Raw genomic sequence first — 18138 nt, 5'->3', positions numbered from 1 at the left:
TTGGAATCTAACATGAGTTCAGTTTACGAAGTTAAAGGCATAAACCAAGAAACAAATATAAACATTATTATTTTGATATATAATTTCCTTTACATCGTTCTGAGTTTGGGAGACACGTTACCTTGAGTTTGCGTTATTTGATTTGAACCTAATATCAGTTCAGTTTACAAGGTTAAAGCCACAAACCAAGAAACAAATACAAACTTATTATTATTTTAGTATATAATTTCGTTGACATAATTCTGAGTTTGGGAGTCACTTTTTCCTGAGTTTTCAATATTGTTTACACAGTTCTAAGTTTGGGAAATACTTTACCTTGCGTTTACCAGTGATTGGTATTAAAATTGCATGGTTTGGGGGGGGGGGGGAGAGGGCAGAACAGTTTACTAATTTTCGGTACCTGGTTATCATGCTCGCCGACTACGTGGGTGCTCCGCGGCTCTGGCACTCACACAAATAACCTTGCGGATGCCGTGCACCCACAAGATGTTTGGTTTGGACCCGCGTTTGAACCCGTTTCTGTTGCGTTTAAGTCAGCCGTGTTACCGACTGAGCTAGGATAGCGTTAACGTATCCTTATAGTACTGGTATATTTTTACTTTATCACAGCACAGCTCTTTATGACAGTGTTCATAAAAGATTTTATCAAAAATAAATCAATCAAATATCAAGACTTTCCTGGAAACATATAAGCTAATACGTTCCGCCATTAATATGCACCCACATACATTTTGAAAAGTCGGCGCCGTTGCCGGTTATTATTAGTGAAAAGTGGAGTTATTTTGTTCTTCATGAGGGGGTGCAGCAATTACGTCCTTGATATCGATATAACACACTCTTTGTCACCTTATATCTGGATATTGGCATTGGCTATTGTTCTGAAATTTAAGTAGACCCTATGTTGTAGTACAGTTATTCGCTCAACAGATGTCGGTACTGTCAAACAGGACTTGCTGTAGGCGTTCTTTCCGATTTCCCTTTGTGAATACCATGCACTTCAAACTTCTCAACAAAGCGTTTGATTCTAAGGCGTGTTGTTGGTTCATTACCAATCGTCCCCCCCCCCTCTCCACTGACGCTGCACTTCAATGGCATTCCCAAACCTGATAAAACACTTCAAAAGTACTTACGCTGCTTGAACGTCAAGCGTACTCCTGCCATTTTCTTAACTCACTAACCGTGCTGACAGTATCGACATCTGTTGAGCGAAAGCCGTACTACAACGTAATTTTAACTGAAAACAATTCACAATGATGACATCTGTTTGGCGAGAAACCATACTACAACATACTTAAATTTCGGAACGATTGTCAATGTCAGTGTCCTGATAAAGGATGAGAAAGAGTGTATATATTTTTCTGGAGAACTCTGCATGTACGCACTTTTATCAGTAATAACACACAAATAAAAAAGTGAAAATCGACTTTATATTGAAGAATCTTGCCTCCCATCCAGGCAAAAATTGACGTAGCTCTACTGATAGTAAGAGAAATAAAGTTTTAGTGTGAAATATAAGCAACAATAGGAATGACGTGATAATCGTACGAGAAAATTTAAAAATGAGGTTGTGGGTCTTGGACCAAAGAATTAAGAAATTGACTCATTATACGTTTCGCATACATTATTGTATGTGACGCAGAAAAAACTCAAAAAAGTTGCGGCAGAAAAAGGAGAAAGAGAGATTTTCGCAAATGTAAGTGTGGGGAAGAAGAAGAAAATTAGCAGAGTAGAACGAAAAATTTGATAGGAAAATGTTAGAAATGTTAACAGAACAGGGAAAAAGCAATTTTGAAACGTGATTAAAAACAGGAAGAAAAACTGACTGAGAAGGAATTATGTCATCAGGGACGTGATAAAAAGTACTGCGGAACAAAGGAGACGAAAAGAAGTTACAAGTAATGTATTATCAGAAAGCAATCCGATTATTTGAGTACTGTTGTACATGGATGCTCCAGAGTATGCAGAAACTAACCTATGGCGATGATGATGTTATTCTGTTTTCAATTTTTTTCAAACTATACTATAAAAGGAATAGAGTAAATTATTCAAACCTGTGAAACATACCAAGAATTTACTATTGTATAACGTAAGGATAAAGTCACGAAAAGATGATGGAATAAATTAATCAGTGTATTGCGTACTGATTTACTTTAGGCTCTGCCAAACATCGTTAATTTTAACATTCTATTCTGGAATTTTCACACGAATAAATGAGAAGCAATGGTACAGATTTACTGTAAGCAATCATACACTGTGTACAGATAAATACGACGCTTTTGATAGTTTGTTCACTGTAATCAAAGTTCAGGGGTTTGCTTAAATAATAATAAGATATTTGTTAAAAATGAAAATGAAATCTTTGAGTTTTACGTCCCACTCTTACGTCGGTTAGGCTAAAGGAGACGGTGATGATGAATAATGAATGAAATGGTGGAATGAAGAAAGTGGGAAGAAACGGGAGAAGCCCGAGGGAACCCAAACACACGGTGTTTGCCCACCATAGGGTTCACTTGGCGGGTGCTGGGATCGAACCCGGGACCCCAAGCACCAGAGGTGAACGCTCTACCACTGAGCCACCGCGGCCCCCAAGATATTTGTTAGTTTAGTTCTGGTGTAGATCAAGTTTAACAAGTACACTGCATGTAGCTTGATTATAAACCCTAATTCGAAAGATTTGAATACCATGCTTGAGATACTGAATCAATATCAGAAGACGTGTATCACTGTTATTAACATTTTCGCTCATGGAGGCTATGTTGAACAGTAATGTTCTGTAGAGGACAGTTCAGGCTATGATATGTAATACCGTTTCCTGTTATATGTTCATTAATACATTTTCTTGTGCCACAGGAAGCATGACTTTTTGATCTACATCGTACCGATTGCTGCTAAGATATAAACTGCAAGGGTGAATGAAATCAGATTGAATGAAATGCAGACCACATCTAAACACACAGGTTATTTATCTTCTCACCTAGGGACGACACTAGGCGTTAATTAGGACAAGCCGTTGCCCTTTTAGAACAGTAGAGATCACTGTGCATATGATGGCCCTAGCCGGAGTCAGTGTGGGCACGAGAAAGCGTGTAGCGATACAGAGTGAAGAACAATGAGAATGGAAGGAAGAGAACAGCACAGGGGGAGAAACTGCGTTTGCGGTCTTAAGAAGCTTGGTGCAAAAGTGAATGGTTGGTTTGCAGGCTCTGGGTAATATATTGTATATGAAGAGTGTCTAGAGGATACAGAATGTGTGGAGATGTAAGTCGAGTATAGAGCTGGACGGGGTAACTTAATGCGAAAAGTTATGCTTAACGAATGAGTTCAAGAATACAGGGTTTCTCATAGTATGGTGGCGGTGCAGACAACCAGTCTGTAAAACCATAAGTGAAATAGGGCAGAGGAAAACTGTATAGATGTTTAGCATTGTACTGGTATTCAGGTTCCAGGTAGTCCTGGCAAGGCTTTTTAACAAATTTAAATGAAAATACGAGGGTCAATCAAAAAGAATGGTTTCTGTGGCATAAAAATATATTAATGAACATATAACGGCAAAAGGTATTACAGGTTATAGCTTGAACTATTCTCTACAGAAAACTACCATTCAACATAGTATCCATGATTTTGAACATATTTGCGCTATTGACGAACCCAGGCATCAAAAGCATTTTGCAAACGTTCAGGGGTTTGCTTTTGGACCCATGAGTTTAAAAGTGTTTTAAATTCAGCTCAATCATTGAATCTGTGACTTTGTGATATCCCAAATCATCAATTATTCCTTGGGTAGAGCCATACGAGAAGTTCAATGCATCACCAACATTCTAAACTGTAATGTGCCTGTCTCTTCAAATCAATTCATCAGCACGCTCGCGATTTTCATCTGGCACTCGACGGGCGCATCTCGCTTTATCTGCAATTTGTGTTTCTTCATTTCTAAACTTCTTCAACCAATGTCACACATTATTGGTGATTACATCGTTCCCGTAAGCAATTTTCAAGCGATTTCGGGTCTCTTTAGGTGGACAACCATCTTTTGCCAAAGATTTAATGGCGATTCTTTCTTTTAGCTTGACAAAAATGATTCTAATCAGTCAATCTGAAAATGAAAATAGTAAGGTTACCTCTATAATATTATCATGCATAGAAAGTTCATTATAAGTGTATAAAAACAAAATTATATCGAGGGAGGCTTTACTTTTTTATCCACCCTCAATTAACTACTTTTTCCTGTTGAAGGTAATTGTTACTTTAGTAACTTTTGGTTCAGTGGCGGATCCAGAATGGACTTCTGGGGGGCCGGTGGGTTGTAATACTGCTACTTAGAGCTACTTTTAAAAACTCCAAACTCTGGGATGGATTTTGTTTATAGCCTATATAAAATAAAAGTTTCCTCTTCTAGAAGGGGGAGGGGGGGCGATTGCCCACTGGATTCGCCACTGTTTTGGTTTAATAGATGAATGTGGCTCTGATCCGAAATGTGCTCGTGTCCCCTTTTCCTTACAATTCCTTCTTCGTATACACTCTGTAAGTATTGCTTCTCCAAACGTTTGCATACATTGCGTTGAATATTCATGTCAAACTCTTTAAGCTCTTCGCGGTTTCCAATGATGCGGGAACAAGGCCTATTTTAATTCTAAATTTAGCCTTTGGTATCACTCCTCTCAGTTGAGGTCTGTGTATGTTTACAAAATGCAGTCATCTTGGAACTCCTCCTCCGTTTCCCGCTCTTTGCCCTCCTCAAGACTTTCTGGCGAGACGGAATAATCTATTTTCAAAGGCCAAGTCGTAGACGTCGTTGTTCCTTTATACTTAAAGCAGCCATATGCTCTCGACAGATGGCGACAAGTGTTGAATAGCCTCAAAGTTTAAACTAACTTGCTCCTATCAACACATTTCTACAAGAGCGACCACTTATTTGTGAAATGTCATTTCAGGAAACGATATACTGGTTTGAAATTTTACACAATTAATTAAGTTATGATGACACACAGAGAATGAAATGCGAAACGAAGGAGACAGGAAAGAATATGGCATAAGTTTACTTTATAGCTGTCAAGAACTTATGGACCTGCCAAAAACCTGTCAAAAACTACTGAAAATGAATGAGAAATCAAGAAAAACGAAATTTTGCATACGATATTTATTCGTACATATTAAACAAGCACTCACAGAGTAAATGAGCACATATAAAAGCAAACTTATTAATCCCTTAAGTTGTTATCCCTTATTAATTGCGTAATGATAAGTTTCAATTAGTAGCCCTTTGGTTGCCTTCCTGCAAACTAAATTCTAATGGTAAAGATCATCAATACTAGTGGCGGATTTAGCCCAGGGTCGGAGGCCTACGATTTCATAGTTTTTTAGTAACAAACATCATCAGTCATATATATTTATGAATGTTTATAGTTAACTCATTATATTTCTATCATAGTCTGGGTTTTGGTTGCCCCCCCCAAACTTTCTAGATCCGCCACTGTTACTAGAAATGTTTTAGGGTTATATTAAGTTAAGCTAACCTAAGCAGAACTAATAGAAAGTGCACTTATCAACGCGAAACAAATAAAACAAAAAATAACCGAAACTACAGTAATTTACATTACACTTTGCAAAATTAAGATAACACATGCAGAACGTGCCTTCCTGCTGGTCAAGTGGTTAGCGCTTGTGTTTTTACTGAAAGTGGTCCTGGATTCAAATCTCTTTGGCAGAGCATTTAATGAACTACTGTGGTTCTCTGAGAATTTCACGCATGTAAAATATGAATGATTATCTTTGCGTTTTAATTTCCACAAAATTTGAATGATTGTCTTTGCATTATTATTTCCGCCTTGTGGATATCCTTGCCTTACCAGAAGTAACAGAACCTACAATTTTACCAGAGCTAAACTCAACACGGTAGCATATGGACTTACACATGCACTTACGAAGCAAAAGAGAAATGGCTATACAGCATTGGAACCAATGGTACCGGATTCTGAATATCTTTAGAGGAGACGGTAGGAATATGGGTGATTTATTATCAAATATCCAACCAAAATATGCAAATCCTAGGGAAACTTAAGTAATCTTTGGGGTGGGACCTTGGCCTTCCCGGGATCGGATATCGACAGTTGAAACTATCAACATCTAACGAAACTAATGTAATTAATGAATATTATGTACTGTGCATGGAAAGGTCTTTCAGGCACTTTAAGTGCACGTAATTTATCAAGAGATAACATCTGTTGTTCGCGAGGGGTCTTTTGGTACAAATAACATATTTATGAGGATGAGTTCTGGCACACATACTTTATTACGCTTCACATTTGTAATGGGAGTCAATACTGAAAACGAAAGTGAGTGGTAGATTAGAAATAGTACTATTTCTGCTTTTGGCTGAGATGTGTGGCTGGATATCGAATCCATTCTTAGGTTGCTAAATTGTTTGCAAAAAATATCTACAGGTTTTAAATACCTTTCTTACTCTTTCTCTACGGCAAACAACACTAAAACTGACAATTGATTATTTTTATAGATGATTTGAATACCTAGTTAAGGGAAAAGATGGAACGTATTTTGGGTCGCTCGATTGGTTAAAAATATATCACTTTCTCTTATTGTTTATGCACAGATACAAGTACTTGTCGACAGACTCAGACAGGCAGACATTTAGCCGGTATATAAGACTTCCCTAGAACGTCGCGAGACCAAATCTGGAGTAGAGAAAAACCTCGTCGTACGAAATTTCAGGGGACGAAATCAAGCCTAGCGTTTTCTTCAGTGAAAATGTTCAGTTTTGTTGTATATGTATATATCAAAAATAACTATACAGTTAAGTATCCATTAACATTAATGGACACTAATTGACACTTTCAAAACAGGGACAGTTTGTTTTGTGATGGCAAATTATTACCGGACAAAAGCCTCTATTTCCACTAGCACTAATAGATACGAGCCTGTCCAGTCTTCTTCCCCAGCCCCTAACATTTTAATAACATCTTTATCCAAATGTATTTAAAGCAGAAAGATTTTAAGAAATTTCAAAATAAATCTGAATATAATTCAGTAGACACACAATCCCTTCATCACAAAATGTCCGTTTTGCCCATTGGAGCAAATAGGACTTGATATACACAAGCTATTTTCTTGTGCATCATCGTGCATTTACTGAATATTGCATTTAATTACTGTGAACAATCTAAATTTGTGTAAGCTTTCTATAATGGTCACCTCTCATTTATGGACGAAGAATCACGTCTTATCGGTGTCCATTATTTAGAATTTTACCGTAATTTCATTGAAAAGAGTAGGAAAGTTAACTTCCTATGTACATTCATGTCCAAAATTATTGTCGCATGTGTATAAATAAGTTGTTGTAGGAATATCTTTTGATAACGAATTCGCCCGATATTTCTTCCAATGTTAGTATGTGTATAATTGACAAAGAGATGTATGTGGCAAATTTCACGTCAAAAGAGCAGTAAACAAGAGCAATAAAACAAAAATAAAATTTTCTTGTTCATTTAGCAACATTTTGTTTTACTCATTCTAATTTTTGTATTTATAATTTTTTCCTATGAAATTTACCACAATTATACATTTCCCGATTACTCACATAATATCAGTATTAAAAGTACCCTGGAAAATCATTATCAAATTACATTCTTACAAGAAGACAGTTACAAATATGCGACAATCATTTTGGACATGAGTGTACATTTGCAAAATAAATTATTTTATTAATTTTATAAAAAGAGAAAAGGAAAAATAGCATTGTTAGAACACTTGCATAGGAAAACAACAGGCCCGTATCCACGGGGGGGCAAGAGGGGGCCGGCCCCCCCTTAAATTTTGGTTGGCCCCCATAAAATTTCAAGCTAGGTTTTCAAATGAACTATAATATGGTGATGAAGTATAATATGATTGGGTCGGGCCCCCCCTAACTTCTACCGCCCCCCCTAAATTTTTGGGCTGGCTACGGGCCTGGAAAACAATATTTACTATTGACGCTCTGATACTCACCAAATAGTTTAACTTAGAGGGTGATTTGATTCATAAAATTTATCCTAATTTAGGTTTTATTTTGCGAACATATGTTCATTCACTTTGAACCCGTCAATTTTTCTGCGCTTCTAGTGTCTAAAGTAAGTATTTCTAATCCAATGTTAATTACGTTTCGCTTCCCATACTTATTATTTTGTCCTCAGAAGCTCTTACATGTGTTATTATGACGAAGTGTTGTCCTGCGAGATTTGGCTGTATGGTTCTGGACGGTGAGGTTTTCGGAAGGCGCGAGATTTCAGCCTAGCGAGATTTGGGGCGTTAAAAAGTTTTGACCAGGCGGGATTTAAGGCAGTGAATATATGGCCAAGGTTTTAACCTTCTGGATTTTGGGCGGCTTGTTTTCTGTCGCAACCTAGGATACCTAAGATACATACATCTTTGCATTAGTAAGAATATTTCCGTTTCTGAAAATTGCTTTGTTTCCTCTTTGACGAATACATCTCTAAAAATTTAGAAACTGTCCTGAAATTCTGACAAAGAACAAGAATCAGTATTCCAACTGAATCGTTTTCATTTTAAAACGACACATGTCAGGAAAACTAAGTTTTGAGAAAAATGACAAGTTCATCATAAAATTCAAGGTACTCGTGTGGTACGTATTGCAGTACCTTCTTGATATCGTTTATTTTCTCAGTACTGATGACAAGTTTTGTCTCTGGGTACGCTGAACGTATTGGTAGGGTAACATGGAGTGGGTGTCTAAGTCCAAGTCGAAATGTATGCTTTACCTAAGCTATCGATGAACGCACTAGCAATGACAGTGTCGAGTGCATTTGCCGAATATACAAAATGCGAAAACTATGAAATTTGGAAGGACTGTTTTTCATTACGTGGAATACCAGGTCTACTTGATTCTACAGACAAAGTACTTTTCTTGAATAACGAAGGCGACCAAGACTTATAATCTATGATATCAGATACATCAGTCATTTTGACAACAAAACTTCGCTCTTTGTTCGAACAGGTTATTATCTCAGCATACTCTTTTGGTACATAAAGTCTATCATTTCTTTTCAAGGCTCTTTTAACCATAGCAAACAGTCGATCATTCGACAAGTATGAGTGTCCTCGCTGCGAAAAATACTGATTTGTTGACTGAAATCAACCTAGGTGACTAACGCTAACAGAAACCTGATCACTGTATGATTCCTGTTTTGACCTGTACAACTATCTGAGAAAACATGAAGATGTTTCACTGTGGTAGAAACGTTGTCATTGATAAAATCTAACACAAAAGATACAACTTCATTAGGTCCTTTGCGTCCTTGTCCTTCGTGGTACGTATAAAAGTAGTTTTGTCTGTTCCCAAGGAAGTTACAAAGAAAACATTCACAGTTAGTTGCCGCAGATAAAAAATATCTTGAACGGGTATTTCAGGTAAATACACGTTTTGCAAAAAGTCAAATGAGATGGCTGCCACTGAACTATCTTGAAGGCACTGCTCTGTAACCTCTTGCATTTTCCTGTAGAATGTGTTGGCACGTCTCTTGTGCACCTCCAGCTCAGCACTTGCAGCTCGTTTTTCATTTCATTATCGTTGAGCGTTTTACTCTTTATCTTTACAGAGAGGCCTTCACAGCGAGAACAAGTGTCCACTTGAGGGCTACCAAAATGCAGTTTAAATCTCTCCTTAAAGACAGTAGGATATAAACTGTATGAAACCTTTATATCAGCATGTTTTTCAAGGAACAACTTATGCATTAATTTTAAAGTAAGCTTTGCACTTAAATACTGCACATTTTGGTTGGTGTAATGATCTTGCTTTGAAGGGAAACTATTTTTGTGATTCATAATGGCTTCTATTATTTCATCTGGCTTTGCATTTAAAGGAGTAGATTTACCTCTCTTATCAATAGCGGGTTTGTACACTGCGACAAGGTGACAAATACGACGTAGAATACCTGCAGACAAACCTAAAATGCTGATAAATGCTTTCTTACATACAGTGGTTCTGCCGCTACTTGTCTTTACACTGTACACAAACGTATTGTCCTTCGGTTTTTCATTTTCACCATGATGAAGGCGCCTAGTCTTGACTTGCTTTCGTGCAACCAAGCTCTGCAAAAACGCATCTTGGTCGTCTTTAGTGCAAAAATTGCGAAACCGACGAAGAGCATCTTCCCTGTCACTTGCACTCACACATTGAAAGCAATGGCTGCGACACTGACAGTCTCTCCCTGCTATTATTTGCGGTACAAGTTTCCCTTTGAAATTGGTATACGCTTCACCTTTCAGTCTCGCCTTGTTAATCTGTTCTCGCTTAGATAAAGGACGGGGTTCTGCAACGTTTTCCTGCATACCTGCAGTCATACACACTACTTCCGACATGTTTGCTAAAACTACAACAGTTGACAGTCTACAGCGCAATTTCCCGTCAGTACAACGTTTCAAGGAGAAAGTGCACATGTCGACGACATGTACTTTCACCTAAAAACGAAAATTTTAATACCAATATAACAAGACAAGGAAAGGCTTGACATGTGCACTTACCTCACAAACTATTTGTCTACGTATAGCAAACATAGTAATGGTATTAACTCAAAAAAAATCTACTATATGTTTCCTCATATCAAAGCATAACAAAATAACCATTCTTGTTTTCCTACTCCGTGGGAATAGTAATTGTTTAAAAAGGGACAGAATATAGTGTTTAGAATATCTGAATAGCACAATAAGCTTTATTAATGTGTTAAAACAAACCTTTTTTCATGAAACAATTAAATATAAATTAAAATGAAGAGCTGGATTAAAACATATTTTTTTAAAAACAGCTTAAGGGAGATTATAATATGAAACAAATTTCCTCTAAATAAATAAATAAATAATAAAACAAAAGATTTTCCTTTATAAAATCCATTTGTAAGAGTAAAATAAAACCTCGCCCGTTTCACATTGACACACCTGTCATCTAGTGAATATACAGTACATTACAAATTTGTTATTTCACCTACATTCCTATGTCTGCATTTGCACTGAGGACCCAACGAAAAGGTAGTGCATGAGGGATAGGCTAGAACAAGAGAAGCCTGTGGTGAACAAAGAATGTCCTTAATTTAATTCCGGTATGATGGAAAACAGGAAAATGCTTTTTGAGTAAACAATAGATACATTTTTTCAACCAATAGAAGCGAACTCACAGCACGTAGTATTGTTTTCTTTTTTTTTTTTTTTTCATGTTTAATATAGTTGTTGATTACCGTATGTGAAGTTGATGATTAACGTAAGTAACATTGTTTCGAATTTGATGTATGTAGTTAATGGATAACGTGACATTAAATTTGTTTTTACAATACTCGCCAGAAACGTATTTTATTTCAAAGTATACTTCTTTGATTTTACCAACTATATTGCAGATCACCTTGAAACATTAGAAGATCTCAATGTTGGCTGCAATGAAATTACTCACACTTTTCCGGTTTTATCAACTTTATCTGATAAGCCGTTGACAAGCTGTCATAATGTACAGAATTGCGCACAAATAATGAAGCAATCTTGTCAGATGGAAAATATTTTGAATTCTGTTATGTTTGTATATATGTGAGAAATCTGTAAGAAAAGAACAGAGGAATATCCAAACGTAAGGTCCAGTGAAAATATTAGGATTAAGCTATCTAATTTACAAAATGCAGAGGAATTAATACATAAAGATATGAAAAGGTATAGAGAAGTTATGTATGGTATTCGAAAGAAACTCACACCAGAAATATTACGGAGGCTGTTGAGCCAATGGTTGAAAGAGAAGACGAGTTCAATTATGATGGAGAAAAGTTTCTATTTGTAAATGAAGAAGCTAAGATCATTGTCCTAACTTGTGCGAGTAATATCAAGTACGTACAATGGGGATTGAGCATTTCATAAACATTTCGATGGACAGTTCTATTCACCAGATCTTGATATATAAAAGGTGATTTCATCTTTGTTGTATCAGAAACGAAATTGAAATTAAAATCAATTGCAAAAAGAAGATACTAATACACAAAGAAAGAAAGATTTGAAGAGACATAACTTCATATTGAATCAGTATGAGATGCTTAAAATTGTTACATATTCAGAGTACAAGACAAGGAGGATTAAATTTCTAAAAATTGTGGGCTGAAAATACAATCAAGAAAATTTTAACATCTGGATTTTAAATATAACCATTTCGTTTTGTAGGTATCTTGACTTGTTGTATTTACTGATCAAATATTGCATTTAGTTTATCTTCAATATAATTTGTATTTTATTTCTAATTTCTGTTTCTATTCTACTGTAGTATGAAAGAAAACTTTGTTTGTTCACATATTTTAAAGCTACCATTGTGGCAACTTTGGACAAAAATCTGTGTTCGAAAAGGCCAACAGAGATTTGTGCGCAATTCGGGATCTGGAGTGTGCGGTGGCTCACTGGTAGAGCGTTCACCTCCGGTGCTTGGGGTCCCTGGTTCGATCGCAGGGCGCGCCGTATGGACTTTGTGGTGGACAAACACCATGCTCGTGGGTTTTCTCGGGGTTCTCCCGTTTCCTCCCACTTTATTTATTCCACCATTTCACTCATTTCTCATTATCACCGTCTCCTTTAGCCTAACCGGCATAACCGTGGGACGTAAAACTTAAAGATTTCATTTCATTTTCATTTCTAATTCAGTCTCTACTGGCAGCAGGGTTGCCAACTCTCTCGATTCTGTCGGGACCGTACCGATTTCTGACTTATTTGAAAGTTAATATTTTATTAGACCATTTTTACAAAGGAAAAAAATGAAATGAAATTTTTGAGTTTTACGTCCCACGGTTATGCCGGTTAGGCTAAAGGAGACGGTGATGATGAGTAATGAATGAAATGGTGGAATGAAGAAAGTGGGAGGAAACGGGAGAACCCCGAGAAAACCCACGCACACGGTGTTTGTCCACCACAAAGTTCACTTGGCGGGGGCTGGGATCGAACTCGGGAGTTTTTTTTTACAAAGGAACAGCCTATTCTTTTTTTTTTTTTTTACACGCACAGCTTTATATATAGAATCAATTTAACTAAACTGTGTTTTAATTTCACTCATAAAAATAGTTGGCAGCTCTAATTTAATTTATAGTTATTCCCTAATTGTTTAGAGTTTATAATACAGCCGATTATGGTGATAGTATATTCCATTTGTTTGTAATAAAAAACAAACGTACTATATTGTTTTCTTTTTAAACTTTGTTTATTTTAAATAAATTACAATTGTTTTAGTTTGAATTTATTGTATGGTGATAGCCAAAGAATAATACTTGATTTTAGTAATACTTTTTATCAGTAATTCCTTAACAGTGTTATGCGTTCGTTTATGATAAAAAAGTTCTATGTAATTTTCTCTCTAAACTTTGTTTATATTAAATAAATTGCAGTTATTTTTGTTTCAATTTGTTGCATATGTTGTTTATACCTAGTGATGAGCACTGAGTGGGAAAATAAAAATAAAATAAGGTGCTGCATTCATTCGGGTTTGTTATTCAGGTAATTATTTACATTGGTTTCAACTACTCGCCGTGAGTGTAGTTGTCTCCGGGCCGGGGGGTCCTCCAACACCGATTGTCCCGTCCCGACTTTTTCGTAAGAAAAGTTGGCAACCCTGACTGGCAGGCACGGCGTAAAGACAGATGGGTGACCTCCCACCCCGTAGATGCCCTTGCCCACCATGCACCACCCTATCAGAATTAGAATAATGCATACAGTATTGTATATTTCATAATAAATAATTTGTAGCTTAAAATGTACAGACCCACTCAGAAAAACTAGGCCCCTCTGCCCACAGCCTCAAGCGATCCTGGCACCGTACCTGTACACTGGATCTCCCAATTCTCACGTTAGTTTGCGTCTCATAGCTTGCCGTATCTCTTGCTATGTTAATAGGTCAATTGAGTTGACCATTTTCCTACTAATAAAATGAAAATGATTCATAACTAATAACCCGTTTCCAGGCCCGTATTTATATATTGTGCGCCCCTGTGTTCTAAATAATGGAGTTTGCAAACATACCATCTTTTGTTGAGTACTAAACGGCGTGACAAACATCTTGGTATTTGAAGGCGGCGCTCCAAGTTCTCTTTAAATGCTGCTAGCAAATGAGAGGCCAGCGGTATTGCCATGTTTATTTTTGTATATACACCCACGTCTATCTCCTGTTACCTGATCACGCTGTAGTTTGTCAGCTTAGCCATAGCCATACCCCTTTACCACTTGACAACGTCCCATCAGAGCTTGCGTTTTATTCGTTTAGCTGAAATGCCAAGATGTTTGTCACAGGCATTAGTTTAGATATTACAGGTTACAAAAGTTAGAACGTAATTTTAAATGGCCTAATTCTTTCAGTGATGATTATGATGTGTTCTGCCCTAAGTTAGGTGTTACCCGAAGGTCTCTGGGCAAGCGAACCCATGGTAGCTTGCCGTTCCCTTCCATAGGATGATGATGACGTACTAAGGACGGAACCTATAGCTTAACTTGGGATCCGAATACCATGTGACCCCACCGGGAATCGAACTTGGGACTCCTTGATTACAAGACAACGAGCTTAATCACTCATACATTGGAGACACATTCAATACTGACATGTAATTTATTCATATGTTTTAATTTACTGTCTGGAGAAAATGCATTCTATTAATTCTTGATCAACCGTTATGTCATTTCTATATTTCACTATTTCATTTGAATTATGATTGAATTTCGTAAATATTTCTTATCGTTGTAATACTAAATTATGAAATTCAAAAAACTTTGTGTAGTGTTTTTTGACACTGTTTACTTCGAACTTATCACATAATTAAAGATTATTGTGAGTTTACTCCACTCCCCAGGAAGGGGGCGAGATTTTAAAAGTAATCGAAAACGACAGATATTAGTGTTGAATTCAAAGTTTTCAAGGTCGCTGAGTTTAACGGTATCAGCTTTCATGATGTTCAAGCTCATTCTCACCCCTTGGGGTGAGGGTAGTCGGGGATGCCTTTTTAAAAATAATATATCTAATTAGTAACTATTGTAATTAAAGCAAATTAAGCACATTAACATATTTTCTCGCTCTTGCGCGGGGCTCTAAGGGTGACTTTCAAATATTGCTTTATTGTGAATCTTAAAAAATTCCAAAATTTCGCCGCCCCCTAAATTCTGCCGTCCTGTGCTCGAGCACAGAATAGCACCTAAATACGGGCCTGCCCGTTTCTGAAAGAAGAAAAAAAAAAGGTAAGATTTCTAACGCGAACTGAACAAGGAAACAATTGCAGTAACGTTATCCTGTGAGCGAAATTTACCTTGAAAACTTTTTTTTTTCGATAACTATCTGTTGGTTAATGGGGATGAACTGAAAGGGTAGAATTTTGTCACTCTATCATTAACAGTGATACTAACTCAGAAGGATATTTACTATTTTAATTAAAGAAAACGAACCGCAGTAATAGAATTTTTATAACAGCTGATTTGAAGCGGGGTTCTAATATTTTGATATGATGATTAGAAATGTGTACTTTATTCATTGTTGACGTTTTGAAAGGAACATATTCAAGCATATCTTAATCCGCCCCTGAGAATACCCCCAACATGAAACTTCAGGGAACGCTTTCGTTTAATATTTTTGTTTATTTGCAGGGACGTACGCAGAGTGGGTTCTAGAGATCCAGACCCCTCCCTGAAATCCCGACTTCTCTGTAAGTTTTGCCTAATTTTAGGACAACGTTAAAAATTATTATTATTATTATTATTATTATTATTATTATTATTATTATTATTATTATTAGTAGTAGTAGTAGTAGTAGTAGTAGTAGTAGTAGTAGTAGTATTGAAGTTTTGTGAATTTAATGGTTCAACTTGTTCCAGAAACCTTAAGCGCTTTCTTTATGGTTCTTTCAGTAGTAGAGCGCTCTCTGAAACAAACCCAGCTTCATCAAAGTGGACTTTGAGGGGGGACAAATACCACGTGCGTGTTTTTCTCAGGTTCTCCTATACCATTTTGGTTCAGTTCATTTTCTTCCTTAAGGTAGTTTTTTTCTTTTGAAACTAGCTAAAAAAATCCAAGATAGCAGCCTTAGTACAAATCTACGTAGTAGGATTTTTTTTTTAGTATGTTACTGTGGAAGTCAGTTACAACAATTCTATAGTAAAAAACATATCTAGAAACATCTTACAAGGGAATTCTAATTCAATTGACCTAGTAGTAGTAATGCATTTTTTGTATTATCATGTGGGGAAGCAAATTAATTGCACTTAAATCAAGTAATTAATATTGATGGAACACAGGAATTATTAGTTCTTGAGGTTAGATATAACATGAACAAGTAGAATTAGCTTTGTACTCGAACATAATTGCATTGCGATGGAGTCCTTATCGAAGCTGACAAGCACGGATCAATGTCCTAGCAATATGCACTTCTCATGCAGTTGTTGTACATATGTGTGTGAAACAATGTGCATATTAATGATTCATGGAAGGGTAAAATATTTCCCCTGCTCTATTGCACTCCTATCGTCAAGATATGTTGGAAGATTTTTAAGCACTAAATGTCAAACAATATTAATATGCTTATTCCATTATACGTGGGTAATTAAGTGTTATGGATGCATTCGAGGGTTCTATGAATTCTAGTTTGCGAAACTGATCATCAGATTGTGCACCGATACATTCTAATCTAACCTAAAGTGTAATACTAATAGTAATACCTTGATGAATATTGCTTTTACTATAAAGTTCTGCAGCATGAATTATTCGGCATCGGTGCAATTACTAGGGTAATCTCAAAGGTATCTGTCCTAACAAAAAAAAAAAAAAAAAAAAAAAACTCAAAAGAATGCAAAAAACCCTCCTTATTTCTTAACATAGTCTCCTTTTAGCTCGATGTACTTTTCCCAGAGATGTTCAATAGCTCCGATACCACTGGTCGGCAAGATGAAACTGTTTTTCGCTCCCACGAACGAAAATAGCTGATTCCTATAGGTTTCGAGATCCTGAGTTCGAACCCGAAACCAGGAGCGTCATTTCAGATTTTGCTTGGGGAGGGGCAAAACCCCTTGATATAAGTAAAATTTCGCGTTTTTCACTGATTTACTACTATTCTATTGATAAAATCTACATACATCTCAAACTCAGGGGAAGCAAATGCCCCTCCCTGCCCCCCTAAATGACGTCCCTGGCCGAAACCCGTTTTTCTCCAAGACGTACCAATTTTCAGGGAGGAGCGGGGTGTTTCAATATCCGCCCAAAGATGCTATTCTCCACTCATAATAATTTGCACGTTTTAATTTAAATATCAATATAAACTATGCTGATAAAATTGCATAAAAAGTGAAATTTTAACACTTACGTGTCACTTGGTTTTCCTACTCCTCTTGTAATTACTACAGGGTGTCTTGCGTGTCACATTCCAACAAAACTCTGCCAACATATTCACACTCCATTTACCACTGTAGCGTCTCTCCATGGTAGCTATTTGCTGGTGACACCTTTCTTCGTGTTCGTCAGAGACCTCCCCCAAGCTGTACATTTCAGGGGAAAAGCCCAGGTCGCAATGCAGGAAGTGTAACTTTAGGGACATATTACATCCCATATTACGAAATGAAGTAATTAACCTGCCCACAATGTCTTTGTAATCAGGTGACTTATGATTCCCTAGAAAGTTACTGCACACTTCTCGAAAGGCCTCCCAAGCCTCCTTTCCACTTCATTAAGCTTAGAAGAAAATGTAGTATTTTTAAAAACGTCTCTGATTTGAGGTCCCGTAAAAACACCTTCTTTCACCTTGGCCTCGCTGAGTCTTGGGAATAGTTTTCTGAGATGATTAAATGCTTCACTCTGTTTGTAGTGTGAACCGAAGAACTCTTCAGAATAGCCGTTAACTGCAGATTCCACCTTTTAGTCGACGGTTATTCAATAATTTTGTGGATTTTCTTCACCATATCTGGCGTGATCACTTCATTTGGTCGACGACTGCGATGTTCATCATTGTAGCTCGTATAGCCTTGCTTAAACTCTGTCATCCAATATTCTACTGTTGTAAACGAAGGAGCAGACTCACCCAAAGTAGAATCTAGCTTACCTTTGATACTGGTTTGTCTGAGACCTTTTAAATGAAGGTATTGCATCACATAGCTGTAAAC

At 36.8% G+C, this 18138-nt stretch overlaps 1 protein-coding gene across 2 annotated transcripts in view; it reads left to right on the top strand.

The window, feature by feature from the left end:
* Positions 1–18138, top strand: part of LOC145667058 (prolactin-releasing peptide receptor-like) — a 357637-nt gene that overhangs the window by 161756 nt on the left and 177743 nt on the right. Inside the window, exon 2 of one of the 2 annotated variants that reach the window (XR_014127858.1) lies at positions 15637–15695. The exons of the other annotated variant lie outside the window; for it this stretch is intronic. The gene's annotated coding sequence lies outside the window, so the exon portion shown is untranslated. The remainder of the gene's footprint in view (positions 1–15636; positions 15696–18138) is intronic. 2 annotated transcript variants of the gene reach the window in all.

This window comes from Thermobia domestica, chromosome 12 (genome assembly GCF_964235325.1).
Source record: "Thermobia domestica chromosome 12, izTheDome1.hap1.1, whole genome shotgun sequence".
Lineage (NCBI taxonomy): Eukaryota > Metazoa > Arthropoda > Insecta > Zygentoma > Lepismatidae > Thermobia > Thermobia domestica.
Note: the sequence above shows the minus strand (reverse complement) of the source record. Positions and strands in the feature narration are given on the sequence as shown.